General features: G+C 45.3%; 1 pseudogene; it reads left to right on the forward strand.

Annotated features, from left to right (window-relative positions):
* The first annotated feature begins 8,822 nt into the window (after window positions 1-8,822).
* Window positions 8,823-8,943, forward strand: LOC120918026 (annotated as a pseudogene).
* Window positions 8,944-10,984: the final 2,041 nt, after the last annotated feature.

The raw sequence follows: 10,984 nt of genomic DNA on the forward strand, positions 1-10,984 counted from the left end.
GCTCTTCAGGACACGGGACACAAAGTCCCTTTTAACATGCTGACTCTAGTATAAGAGGGATAGCAACAGCACACAGTCTCTAGGCTTTCTCACTAGTCTGTACTCACTAACGTTCTTGTAAAAATATCCAATATCTTCCAGGCACTTTCACCCTGTGGTACCAGACAAGATCATCAGACAACAGCCCCTTATTCAGTTTCAGCAGAGTGGGCCTCCAGCTAGCTACATTGAGGCCTCCATAGCTTGCAGGCACATAGTTGAATTGCCTAGAGGGCGAGCAGCCCCTCAGGCTGTGATCTCCTCCTTAGGGAAAAACATCCGGGTGCCCACCGAGTATTTATACACACTCCCAGTCACCATCTGGACACCTCTCCACAGGGATTGGCCAGGGCTGCATAAATATTCAGCTCCTGATTAGACTCTTCATGCCCACTAACCTCCATTTTAGGAGAACCAGGGGGAAGCGGTCAATCCTGCAGCTATTGAAACACAGAACAAGCCAGAACAATCAATCACAGCTACACTGATTACAGTGAGCCAAACATGAATTTGCCCAATAAAATGCAGCTCCACTGGTTAAGGTAAGCCAGAACTACATTTACCTAATCCTAGCACCTATCTAGGAGGGTGCTACACAATATAATTGGATTAGGCCTCTCAGTCACCCAAGTCCTCCTGACCTGGTCTTTAATCCTGCTAGGAAATAGGTGGTCATTATTGCATTGGTGGAATGTTACTAACAATAAGAAAAAAGTGTGCTGTCTCTTTAAATATCCCTTCACTACATAAATATAAATAATTTATATATCTGTGATACATAAAATAAAAAACAATATTTCATATCATGTGCAAAACTGCAATTAGGTACAAAGCAGCTAAATAAGTGAACAAAATTAATGTAATACATGTAAGTTAAAAAGTATAACTTCTTAGATCAAGAGGCCTCTTACCAGACAGATATGATCTCAAAAGAAAGGGATCAATAGCGATTTGTTTATCTCACAATGGAGAGCCTGCGCTCCCATCATCAGATCTCCTGACAGCTACCCAATGGATTCCGCAGCAGTGTCCCCTCCGTGGGAATATATGTCTTGGCCTGTATTCCACCAGCACAAGTTTATATTAAATGCCAAAAAGTAGAAGCCTCATAGTGCTATATTGCAGCGATAACGTTTATTTAAAAAGTAGTTACACTTGCAAGCACAGGAGATATCAAGCGATGATAAAAACTCTCCAGCACAGCCATGGTACCATCCAGCATGCCTGTGCATGATGACGTCACAATACTAGCTCCGCCTGACATATTCCTCCATACAAGGCATCTAGCAGGGTTTTATTTTTTATTTTACACTATAGAGAATGCAACAAGAAGTGCTGGAAAATGCATAAGCTGGTGGGACCCGGCCCGGCCTACCATGGGTCCGAGTGGGTCCATGGGACCCAGGCGGCACATTAAGAGGGGCAGAAACAGTGGCGCACTGCCTGAGGACCCCAGGCTCCCTATCTCTAGTGTGCAGTGTCATCCTTGCATTATGTTCCGCTCTGCTCCCCAGCCCCTGTCTTTTTGATGGAGGGGGCATGTCTCTTTGCTGGAGGGGGCATGTCTCTTTGCTGGAGGGGGCATGTCTCTTTGCTGAAGGGGGCATGTTTTTTTGCTGGAGGGGGCATGTCTTTTTGCTGAATATATGGGGATGTCCCTTTGCTGGATTGGGCCGTCTCTTTATTATATGGGGATGTCTCTTTATTTATGGAAATGTCTCTTTGCTTTATGGGTATGTCTCTTTGCTGGGTGGGCATGTTTTTTTTTTGGGGGGGGGGGCAGCATTTAATTCTTGGACCCAGGAAACACAATGTCTTGGGCCAGCCCTGTGGTGGGTGCACCAAAAATTTTCAAGTGGACAGATTGTGAAATTATGGTAGGGAGATCATTTTTTTTATTGTGTTTTTGTCCTTTCCTGATTCCCTATCCTCTTCACATCACCCCAGATTCTGGGACCTTCCTGTGTTTTCATAAACCCTACACTCCCCCTCCCTTTCCCTTTTTATGTCTAATGCCCCTAACCCCATTTCCCATTCGTAAACATTTCTTAGATGTGGCTGCATTTGTTTTAATTTTCTACACTAAAAACATTTTCAGAAAATAAAGAAAATTAACTTTTGATATTGCCAGTGTCCTTGTCGCTTACTGTGAGCAGGGCCGGATTAACAATGGGGCTGATGGAGGTGCAGCTCCAGGCCCCTTTCTCAAGATAGGCCCATTTGCCCAAAAAAAAAAAAAAAAAAATACATTTTTTTTTTTAAGATTTTTTTTTTTCTAAGATCGAATTTGGGGGGTTGTAGCTCGATGACCAGAGGTCACAGAAACCCCACATTTGGGGGTAGGCATGGGAAGAGCTACCCCACAACTGGTTAAAATATGGGACGGCTATCATTTATGGTTCCGGAGATACGGGCCTGCTTGCACAGCCTGTCAGAAGCTACATTCAGAGCGGCCAATATAAATACAAGCTGACACACTACAGCAGACTGATAGGATCACAGTGCTTATAATAATTATTTGTATATTACTCATGGTAATTAACCCCTTGCCACCCAGGCCAATTCTGACACTTCTCTACTACATGTAAAAATCATCATTTGTTTTTTGCTAGAAAATGACTCTATGGTGGTCTTTGCACTTTTTATGTTGCAGGGTACAGAGCTGCACGATTCTGGCTAAAATGAGAATTGCATTTTTTTTGCTTAGAAGATAGATCACGATTCTCTCACGATTGTTGCGGCGTAACATCATCTTTCACATAAAAAAAATAAAAAAAAAATGGGCTAACTTCACTGTTTTGTTTTTATGGTTTTTATTCATTGAAGTGGGAAAATGCAGTGTGACATAACATATTGCAGCAATAGCCATTGTATTCCCTAGAGTCTCTGCTAAAATATATATATAATGTTTGGCAGTTCCAAGTAATTTTCTAGCAAATAATATTGCTTTCTAACTTAAGAAACAAGTGTTGGACTTTAAGTGGTTACATTTAGTTACAATGTTAGTTAGTTACAATGTTTCATTTTGTTTACAAACTTCGCAGACTGCCCAGATTTGTTCTTTACACACAGAAGTGTATCCCTTTGATCTAAGAAGGAAGTGTTAGTTACAATGTTTCCTGTTAAAAACTTGGCAGACTGCCCGGATATTTTCTTTTGACAGCTGAAAGTCTCTCCACTTGTTATATGAAAGAATCAGCAAACTCTGCATTGGAGATCGTCAGGGGGGTTGAATCGAGATCACGATTTTTTTAACGATTAATTGTGCAGCTCTAGCACGGTATTTGCGCAGCAATTTTTCAAACATGTTTTTTTTGGAAAAAAATGTTTCATTCATTAAAAAAACAGTTAGTTAGTTAAGTTAGCACAATTTTTTTTGGTATCCTAAGCGATGCTTTACATTTTTTTAGGTTACATGTTTAGAGTTACAGAGGAGGTCTAGTACTAGAATTATTGTTCTCGCTCTAACGATCGTATCTGTACTGACTAGTATCTCTCCCCAGCCTGTCCCCACACACCCTCTCACCTGCTGACCTGTGGATGGGGGAATCACTCCTGCAGTGTTATTCTGTTCTGCCAGTGCGTACAATGATCAGTGTTGCTCACTGTCATACCCTCCACACTCCTCTCCTATACATAGAGCCCACTATCATACCGTCTACATTCCTCTCCTGTACATACTGCTCACTGTCATACCCTCCACACTCCTCTCCTGTACATACTGCCCCATCATACCCTCCACACTCCTCTCCTGTACATACTGCCCCATCATACCCTCCACACTTCTCTCTGGTACGTACTACCCTCTGTCATACCCCCTCACTCTTCCTGTACATACTGCCCATTGTCATGCCCTTCACACTCCTCTCCTGTACATAGTGCTTTTTTCCGTACCCTTTGTACTCCTCTCCTGTACATAGTGCCCACTGTTAGACCCTCCACATTCCTTTCCCTCACCTGCACATACTTCCCACTTATATACCGGCCATACTCCTCCCCTATGTCGCTTACCCACAAAAACAGTTCTTTAAAATTATACTGAATATCCTCAATGTTACCAGCTCTAGAATGGACACACTTTTGTTAGTTCAACTAAAGGAAATATCAGTTCTCATATTTGTTTTGCCCCATTATTAGTACTCATTTAATTTTGTGATTACTACTATGATGTATAGAGGAACATCGGGGATCTCAGCTACTCTAAATATAGCACTTATATAAAAAAGTGGCCCTGAAAATATTTTTTAAATTTTGGCAACTGTGCACTTAGGCACTGCCCAAGGGCCACCGTCCACCGGGTCAGTAGGGGGCCCCATGAGAGGCTCCTGGGATCCTGTGATAATAAAGCGGTAGTAAACTTTCCTGACATTACTACTTTTTAGAGGCCCTGGGGTAGGTTTTGCCACAACGTACAAGTATGCACAGCATATTAGCACATTAGTGTACACTTCAATTTTCAGACTGAGCTCTCCAGTGCTGCGATGAATCAGGCGGGGCCCGGACACTTCCATCTTCACCCGGTCTTCCTTCTGGGTTCTGTGCCTTTGGTCACTTGCCTTGGCTGGGCTGCGTTCATGTCATTCCCACGCATTTATTTATTATTTATTACACCCCATTCACACCTCTGCGACAAAACGCCCGACGCCGGCCGCTCGTGCCGCTGGAGGGGAAAATTCACCATTGCTGTCTATGAGATGATTCACATCTCATAGAAGCCGTACACCTGCGGCATGAAAAAAAGTCCCGGACCCTTTTTTTCAGGCGGCATTGGCGTTCGGCCATACAAAGCAATAGGAAGGATTTGTAAAAAAAAAGTTACACTATTCGCGGCAAAATACGCCGCGTACGCGGCGTTACTTGTCGCGGAGGTGTGAATGCAGCCTAAAAGGCCCCACCAAAATCCTCAGCACCAGGCCCATGATGTTCTTAATCTGGCCCTGACTGTGAGCTGAAAAGAATACTCAAATATCCTTGTATGAACTATACTGTCCCACCTGGATAACATAACTCCAGTCCTCGTGATGGGTGGGATGGATGGGGGGTTGGCGGTCTGGTGCGTGGTGATCGGCTGTAAATCTTCTCAATTCTTCTCTCTCTGTCTCTCCCTCTCTTATCTTTTTTTCAACTTTCCTCTCTTTCTTCTAATTTTTATATTGACTTATTATGAACGCTCTGATGTGGGCTGCAGGGCTACCTCTAGCCTAGTCTAAGCATGGAAGCATGGTGTTCCACTGGTAATTTTTGTTTAGTTTTACAATCGTTTTTTTATAGTATTCCCTTCTTTTTTTTCTTTTAAGAATAATATGTGCATAATAGTTCTGAATTACCTCATATGCAAGTATCATTAATACCTATAGTGAATGAACAACCCCAACCACCACACTATTCGCACATCTCCATCTTACCCCTCAGGGTGGAGTTGGTTGTGGATAGTTACTCCGAAATTGTTTAATCATGATATAATCAGATTACGATGGCTTTATCATTTCTCAATGTAGAACCTCTGTTCGATATTCATTTGTACAACTTAGTACTTTTATTTGTCTAAACCTCTTTTCAGTACAATTTATTGGAAAAGAAAGAAATGGAAATGAAAAAATGAAGGCATGTTTGAAGTCCACCTTGGATGACAACCATGGCTGGTTGGAAGGACATGAATACACAGGGAGTGTGTTATTCCCTAGGTCGAAATAAATTGAAACAAGTCTAAAAATTAAAGCTAATGCAGCCACCACATCTAAGGACTGCAAAGCCACAATATATATATATATTTTTTTGTTTTTTGGCTCCCATTGTTTTTTTACTCCAATTACAGGCAGTCCCCGGGTTACAAACAGTGGCCCAGATTCAAAGAGCAATTGCGCCTGCGTAACCATAGTTACGCAGCGCAATTGCTTACTTGCCCCGGTGTAACGACTTCTCCTGATTCAGAGAGCTCGTTACGCCGACTGCAGCCTAAGATATGCGTGGCATAAGGCTCTTATGCCCTCATATCTTAGGCTGCATTCTTACGTTGGCCGCTAGGTGGCGTTCCCGTTGTGGTCAGCGTATAGTATGCAAATTGCATACTAACGCCGATTCACAACGTTACGCGAGCCCTGCGTACGCAGTTTACGTCGTTTGCGTACGGCGGTTTTTGCGTAAGGCTGCCCATGCTAAAAGCAGGGGCAGCCAATGCTAAAGTATACCCATCGTTCCCGCGTCGCAAAATTTAAAATTTACGTTGTTTGCGTAAGTGAATCGTGAATGGCGCTGGACGCCATTCACGTTCACTTTGAAGCAAATGATGTCCTTGCGACGTCATTTAGCGCAATGCACGTCGGGAAAGTTTCCCGACGGAGCATGCCCTCTACGCTCGGCGCGGGAACGCGCCTAATTTAAATGATCCACGCCCCCTACGGGATCATTTAAATTAAAGACTGCGGGCATGACGTCACCTCCTGTCCCCCCCCCCGTTGTGTTCTGGGAACATTCGGCTCCCAGTACACAGCGGGAGCCAATCGGCAGGCGTAGCGCGACTCGCACATGCGCCGTAGGGAACCGGGCAGTGGACCTGGAGCGCTTCACTTCCTGGTTCCCTCACCGAGGATGGCGGGGGGAGCAGCAGAGAGACGAGCGATCGCTCATCCACTGCTGCGGACGGCGCTGGACTCCAGGACAGGTAAGTGTCCTAATATTAAAAGTCAGCAGCTTCAGTATTTGTAGCTGCTGGCTTTTAATATTTTTTTTCAGCGGATATCTGCTTTAAGTCGAATTTGTATGTAAGTTGGAACAGGTACATTTTTTAAGTGCAACTCCAGCCAAAAACAATATTTTTTGTTTTTTTAGCCAGCATATGGAAGGGTTAACACCCCTGTAACATTTGTTTTGCTCTCTGTGCCCCCATGCAGAAGATTTCCGCTCACTTTTTGTCTATGTGATAATTGGATTTTGAAAATTTTGGGTTGTTGCGGAAACAAGGATTGATGATAAAGCTTCAGAGGAGACACATTTTTTCCCATGATAACTCTTACAGGAGAGAAATTCTCTTCCTAGGGGTAGATTTCCTCTGACTTCCTATTGTCTTCCTCAGTTTGTAAGCATGTATGTGCAGTGAGGGGAAAAAAGTATTTGACCCCCTGCTGATTTTGTATGTTTGACCACTGACAAGGAAATAATCAGTCTATAATTTTCGTAGATTTATTTTAACATTGAGAGACAGAACAACAACAAAAATCCAGAAAAAACGCATTTCAAAAAAGTTATAAATTGATTTGCATTTAATGGGTGAAATAAATATTTGACCCCTTTGCAAAACGTGACTGTACTTGGTGGCAAAACCCTTGTTGGCATTCACAGAGGTCGGATGTTTCTTGCCGTTGGCCACCACGTTTGCACACATCTCATGAGGGATTTTGTCCCACTCCTCTTTGCAGATCCTCTCCAAGTCATTAAGATTTTGAGGCTGACGTTTGTTAACTCAAACCTTCAGCTCACTCCACATATTTTCTATGGGATTAAGGTCTGGAGATTGGCTAGGCCACTCCAGGACCTTAATGTGCTTCTTCTTGGGCCACTTGTTTGTTAGCTTGGCCATGTGTTTTGGGTTATTGTCATGCTGGAATACCCATCCACAACCCATTTTCAATGCCCTGGCTGAGGTAAGGAGGTTCTCACCCAAGATTTGTCAGTACATGGCCCCGTCCATCGTTCCTTTTGATGCAATGAAGTTGTCCTGCCCCCTTAGCAGAAAAACCCCCGCAAAGCTTAATGTTTCCACCTCCATATTTGATGGTGTGGATGATGTTCTTGGGGTCATAGGCAGCATTCCTCCTCCTCCTACAAACACGACGAGTTGAGTTTATTCCAAAGAGCTTGATTTTGGTCTCATCTGACCACAGCACTTTCACCCAATTCTCCTTTGAATCATTCAGATGTTCATTAGCAAACTTCAGATTGGCCTACTTGTGCTTTCTTGAGCAGGGGGATCTTGCAGCGCTGCAGGATTTCGATCCTTCATGGCATAGTGTGTTACCAATTGTTTTCTTGGTGACTATGATCCCAACTGCTTTGAGATCATTGACAAGATTCTTATGGGCTATGGGCTGATTCCTCACCGTTCATATGATTTTTGAAACTCCACGAGGTGAGATCTTGCATGGATCCCCAGACCGAGGGAGATTGACAGTTATTTTGTTTCTTCCATTTGCGAATAATCACACCAACTTTTGTCACCCTCTCACCAAACTGCTTGGCGTTGGTCTTGTATCCCATTCCAGCCTTGTGTAGGTCTACAATCATGTTCTTGACATCCTTGGACAGCTCTTTGGTCTTGGCCATGGTGGAGAGATTGGAATCTGATTGATTGCGTCTGTGGACAGGTGTCTTTTATACCGGTAACAAGCTGAGATTAGGAGCACTCACTTTAAGAGAGTGCTCCTAATCTCAGCTCATTACCTGTACAGAAGACACCTGGGAGCCAGAAATCTTTCCGATTGATAGAGATCAAATACTTATTTCACTATTTAAAATGCAAATCAATGTAGAACTTTTTTGAAATGCGTTTTTCTGGATTTTTTGTTGTTGTTCAGTCTCCCAGTGTTAAAATAAACCTACCATGAAAGTTATAGACTGATCATTTGTTTGTCAGTGGGCAAACTTACAAAATCAACAGGGTATCAAATACTTTTTTCTCTCACTGTAAGTCGGTTGTATGTAACTCAGGGTTTGCCTGTAATGTACATCTTTATAGAAGAGGATTAGAGGGAGGGCTGGATACACGTTTATCTTCTGCATCAGCCAAAGTCGCTTCTCGGCCTTTTGGCTAAGATCAAGTGTAGTATCTGTTCTTATCAGTTGCCAGTAGATGGTGCTATGCTAACCGTAGGTGGAAAGGGATGGCGGTTGGCAGATTCTAAACCTGCTGGCGTGGATGTGGAAGCCTTCTGATTTGGACGGAGAAACATGAGGTCGAAGCTGAGGGGCTGGGCCCCTGGCCTTTAGCCTGGACTTGGTGGTGCCTGCCCCAGTCAGTTGTTCGGGAGAGAACTCTTGCTCCTCTTTCTGTCATTTCCCGAACGTGATTAGGAGGGAGGGATGGGAGTTGTGGGAGTAGCCTGCTGAGGTGGGCTCTCCCCAATCTCTCAGAACTCCTTACTTCCTGGCTGGGAAGGGTGCTGCTGGTCCAGGCCGGGGGTCAGGGTCCGTTGGAAAGCCTGTGGAGAGAGTGCCCCTGGAGTGACAGTCCAGGGGTGCCATACATTGCACAAGTGTTTGAGGGGCACTTACTCGTATGGCACCATGGCCACGATCTCCACAAACACCCTTTTCACACCTGCCTCTAGGGCCTTTTGGCTGGGACCAGAGGAATTTTTGTTTCCTGGCCGGAGGGCCGGCCATCGTATTGCACAATGGTCACTTTCCACTCATATCTCCCACCTTCCTTCTCCCCCACTTTCTTTTTTATTTTACCCCCTTGTTTGTCACTTTTATGTCTTTTTTTGTTGGTGCACGTTTTTTTACACCTTTGTGTGCGATTAGTAGGGTGCAGGTCCTCGATCCAGCCCTGAACATCTTGGGAGTAGGTGGACATGGCCTTCTGGCTTAGTTCGCCTGCTCTCATGGGGTCTCCCTTCAGGGGAGCCCCACCTGGGAGGGTTCTGTTTCAGCAGACCCTCCATGGAAGTTGGACCCGTGTTGGCTTCGGCTGCATGGACCACTGTTTACTCTAGTCCCGGTCTGGAGCCTAACGCCCCAGGGGATCAGGGTTGGGTCCTTCTCACGGAGGACCATTTGACGTAGCACCTGTCTGCACGTTTTTGTGAACACTCTTTATGTGTGTGCACATTTTTTCTGCACCGGGTGAAGTTTTTGGGTAGTGTTATGCACGCCACTGGCTTTTCAATAGAAAAAAATCAGCCAGAGTCGCTTCTCTGCTTTTGACTAAGATCAAGTGTAGTATCTGTTCTTATCAGTTGCCAGTAGGTGGAGCTATGTAACCATCCTGAGTACACGGCGAGGTGGAAAGGGATGGCGGTTGGCAGATGCTAAACCTGCTGGCGTGGAGGGGGAGGCCTTCTGATTTGGACAGAAAGGCATGCGGTCGAAGCTGGAGGGCTGGGCCCCTGGCCTCTGGCCTGGATTTTGTGGTGCCTGCCCCGGTCAGTTGTTCGGGAGAGAACACTAGCTCCTCCTTCCCCTTGGGGGGAGCGGTTAGTATTTCCCGAATGTGATTAGGAGGGAGTGATGGGAGTAGCCTTGTAGAGTGGGCTCTCCCCAATCTCCCAGAGCTCCTACCTTCCTGGCTGGGATGGGTGCTGCTGGTCCGGGCTGTGGGCCAGGGTCCATTGAAAAGCCTGTGGAGATAGTGCCCCTCTAGTGGCAGTCCAGGGGTGTCATACCCTGCACAAGTGTTTGAGAGGGCACTTACAAGTGTGGCACCTTGGTCACATCTCCACATACACTTTTTTACCACCTGCCTCTAAGGCTGGAACTTTTGGCTGGGTCCAGAGGAATTTTTGTTTCCTGGCCGGAGGGCCGGCCATCGTATTGCACAATGGTCATTTTCTACTCACTCTCCCACCTTCCTTCTCCCCCACTTTCTTTTTTATTTTACCCCTGTTTGTCACTTTATGTACACTTGTGTGTGATTAGTAGGGTGCGGGTCCTCGGGCCAGCCCTGAATGTCTTGGGAGTGTGTGGACATGGCCTTCTGGCTTAGTTCGCCTGCTTTCATGGGGTCCCTCTTTCGGGGGAGCCCCACCTAGTACTGGGAGGGTTCTGTTTTGGCAGACCCTCCAAGGAAGTTGGGTCCGTGTCGGCTTTGGCTGCTCGGACCACAGTAGTACCTCAGTCCCCGTCTGGAGCCTAACGCCCCGGGGGATCAGGGTCAGGTCCTTCCTCACGGGAGGACCATTTGACGTAGCACATGTGTACACATTTTTTCTGCAACGGGTGGAGGTTTTTG

The sequence above is a fragment of the Rana temporaria genome, chromosome 11, assembly GCF_905171775.1.
Source record: "Rana temporaria chromosome 11, aRanTem1.1, whole genome shotgun sequence".
Classification (NCBI taxonomy): Eukaryota; Metazoa; Chordata; class Amphibia; order Anura; family Ranidae; genus Rana; species Rana temporaria.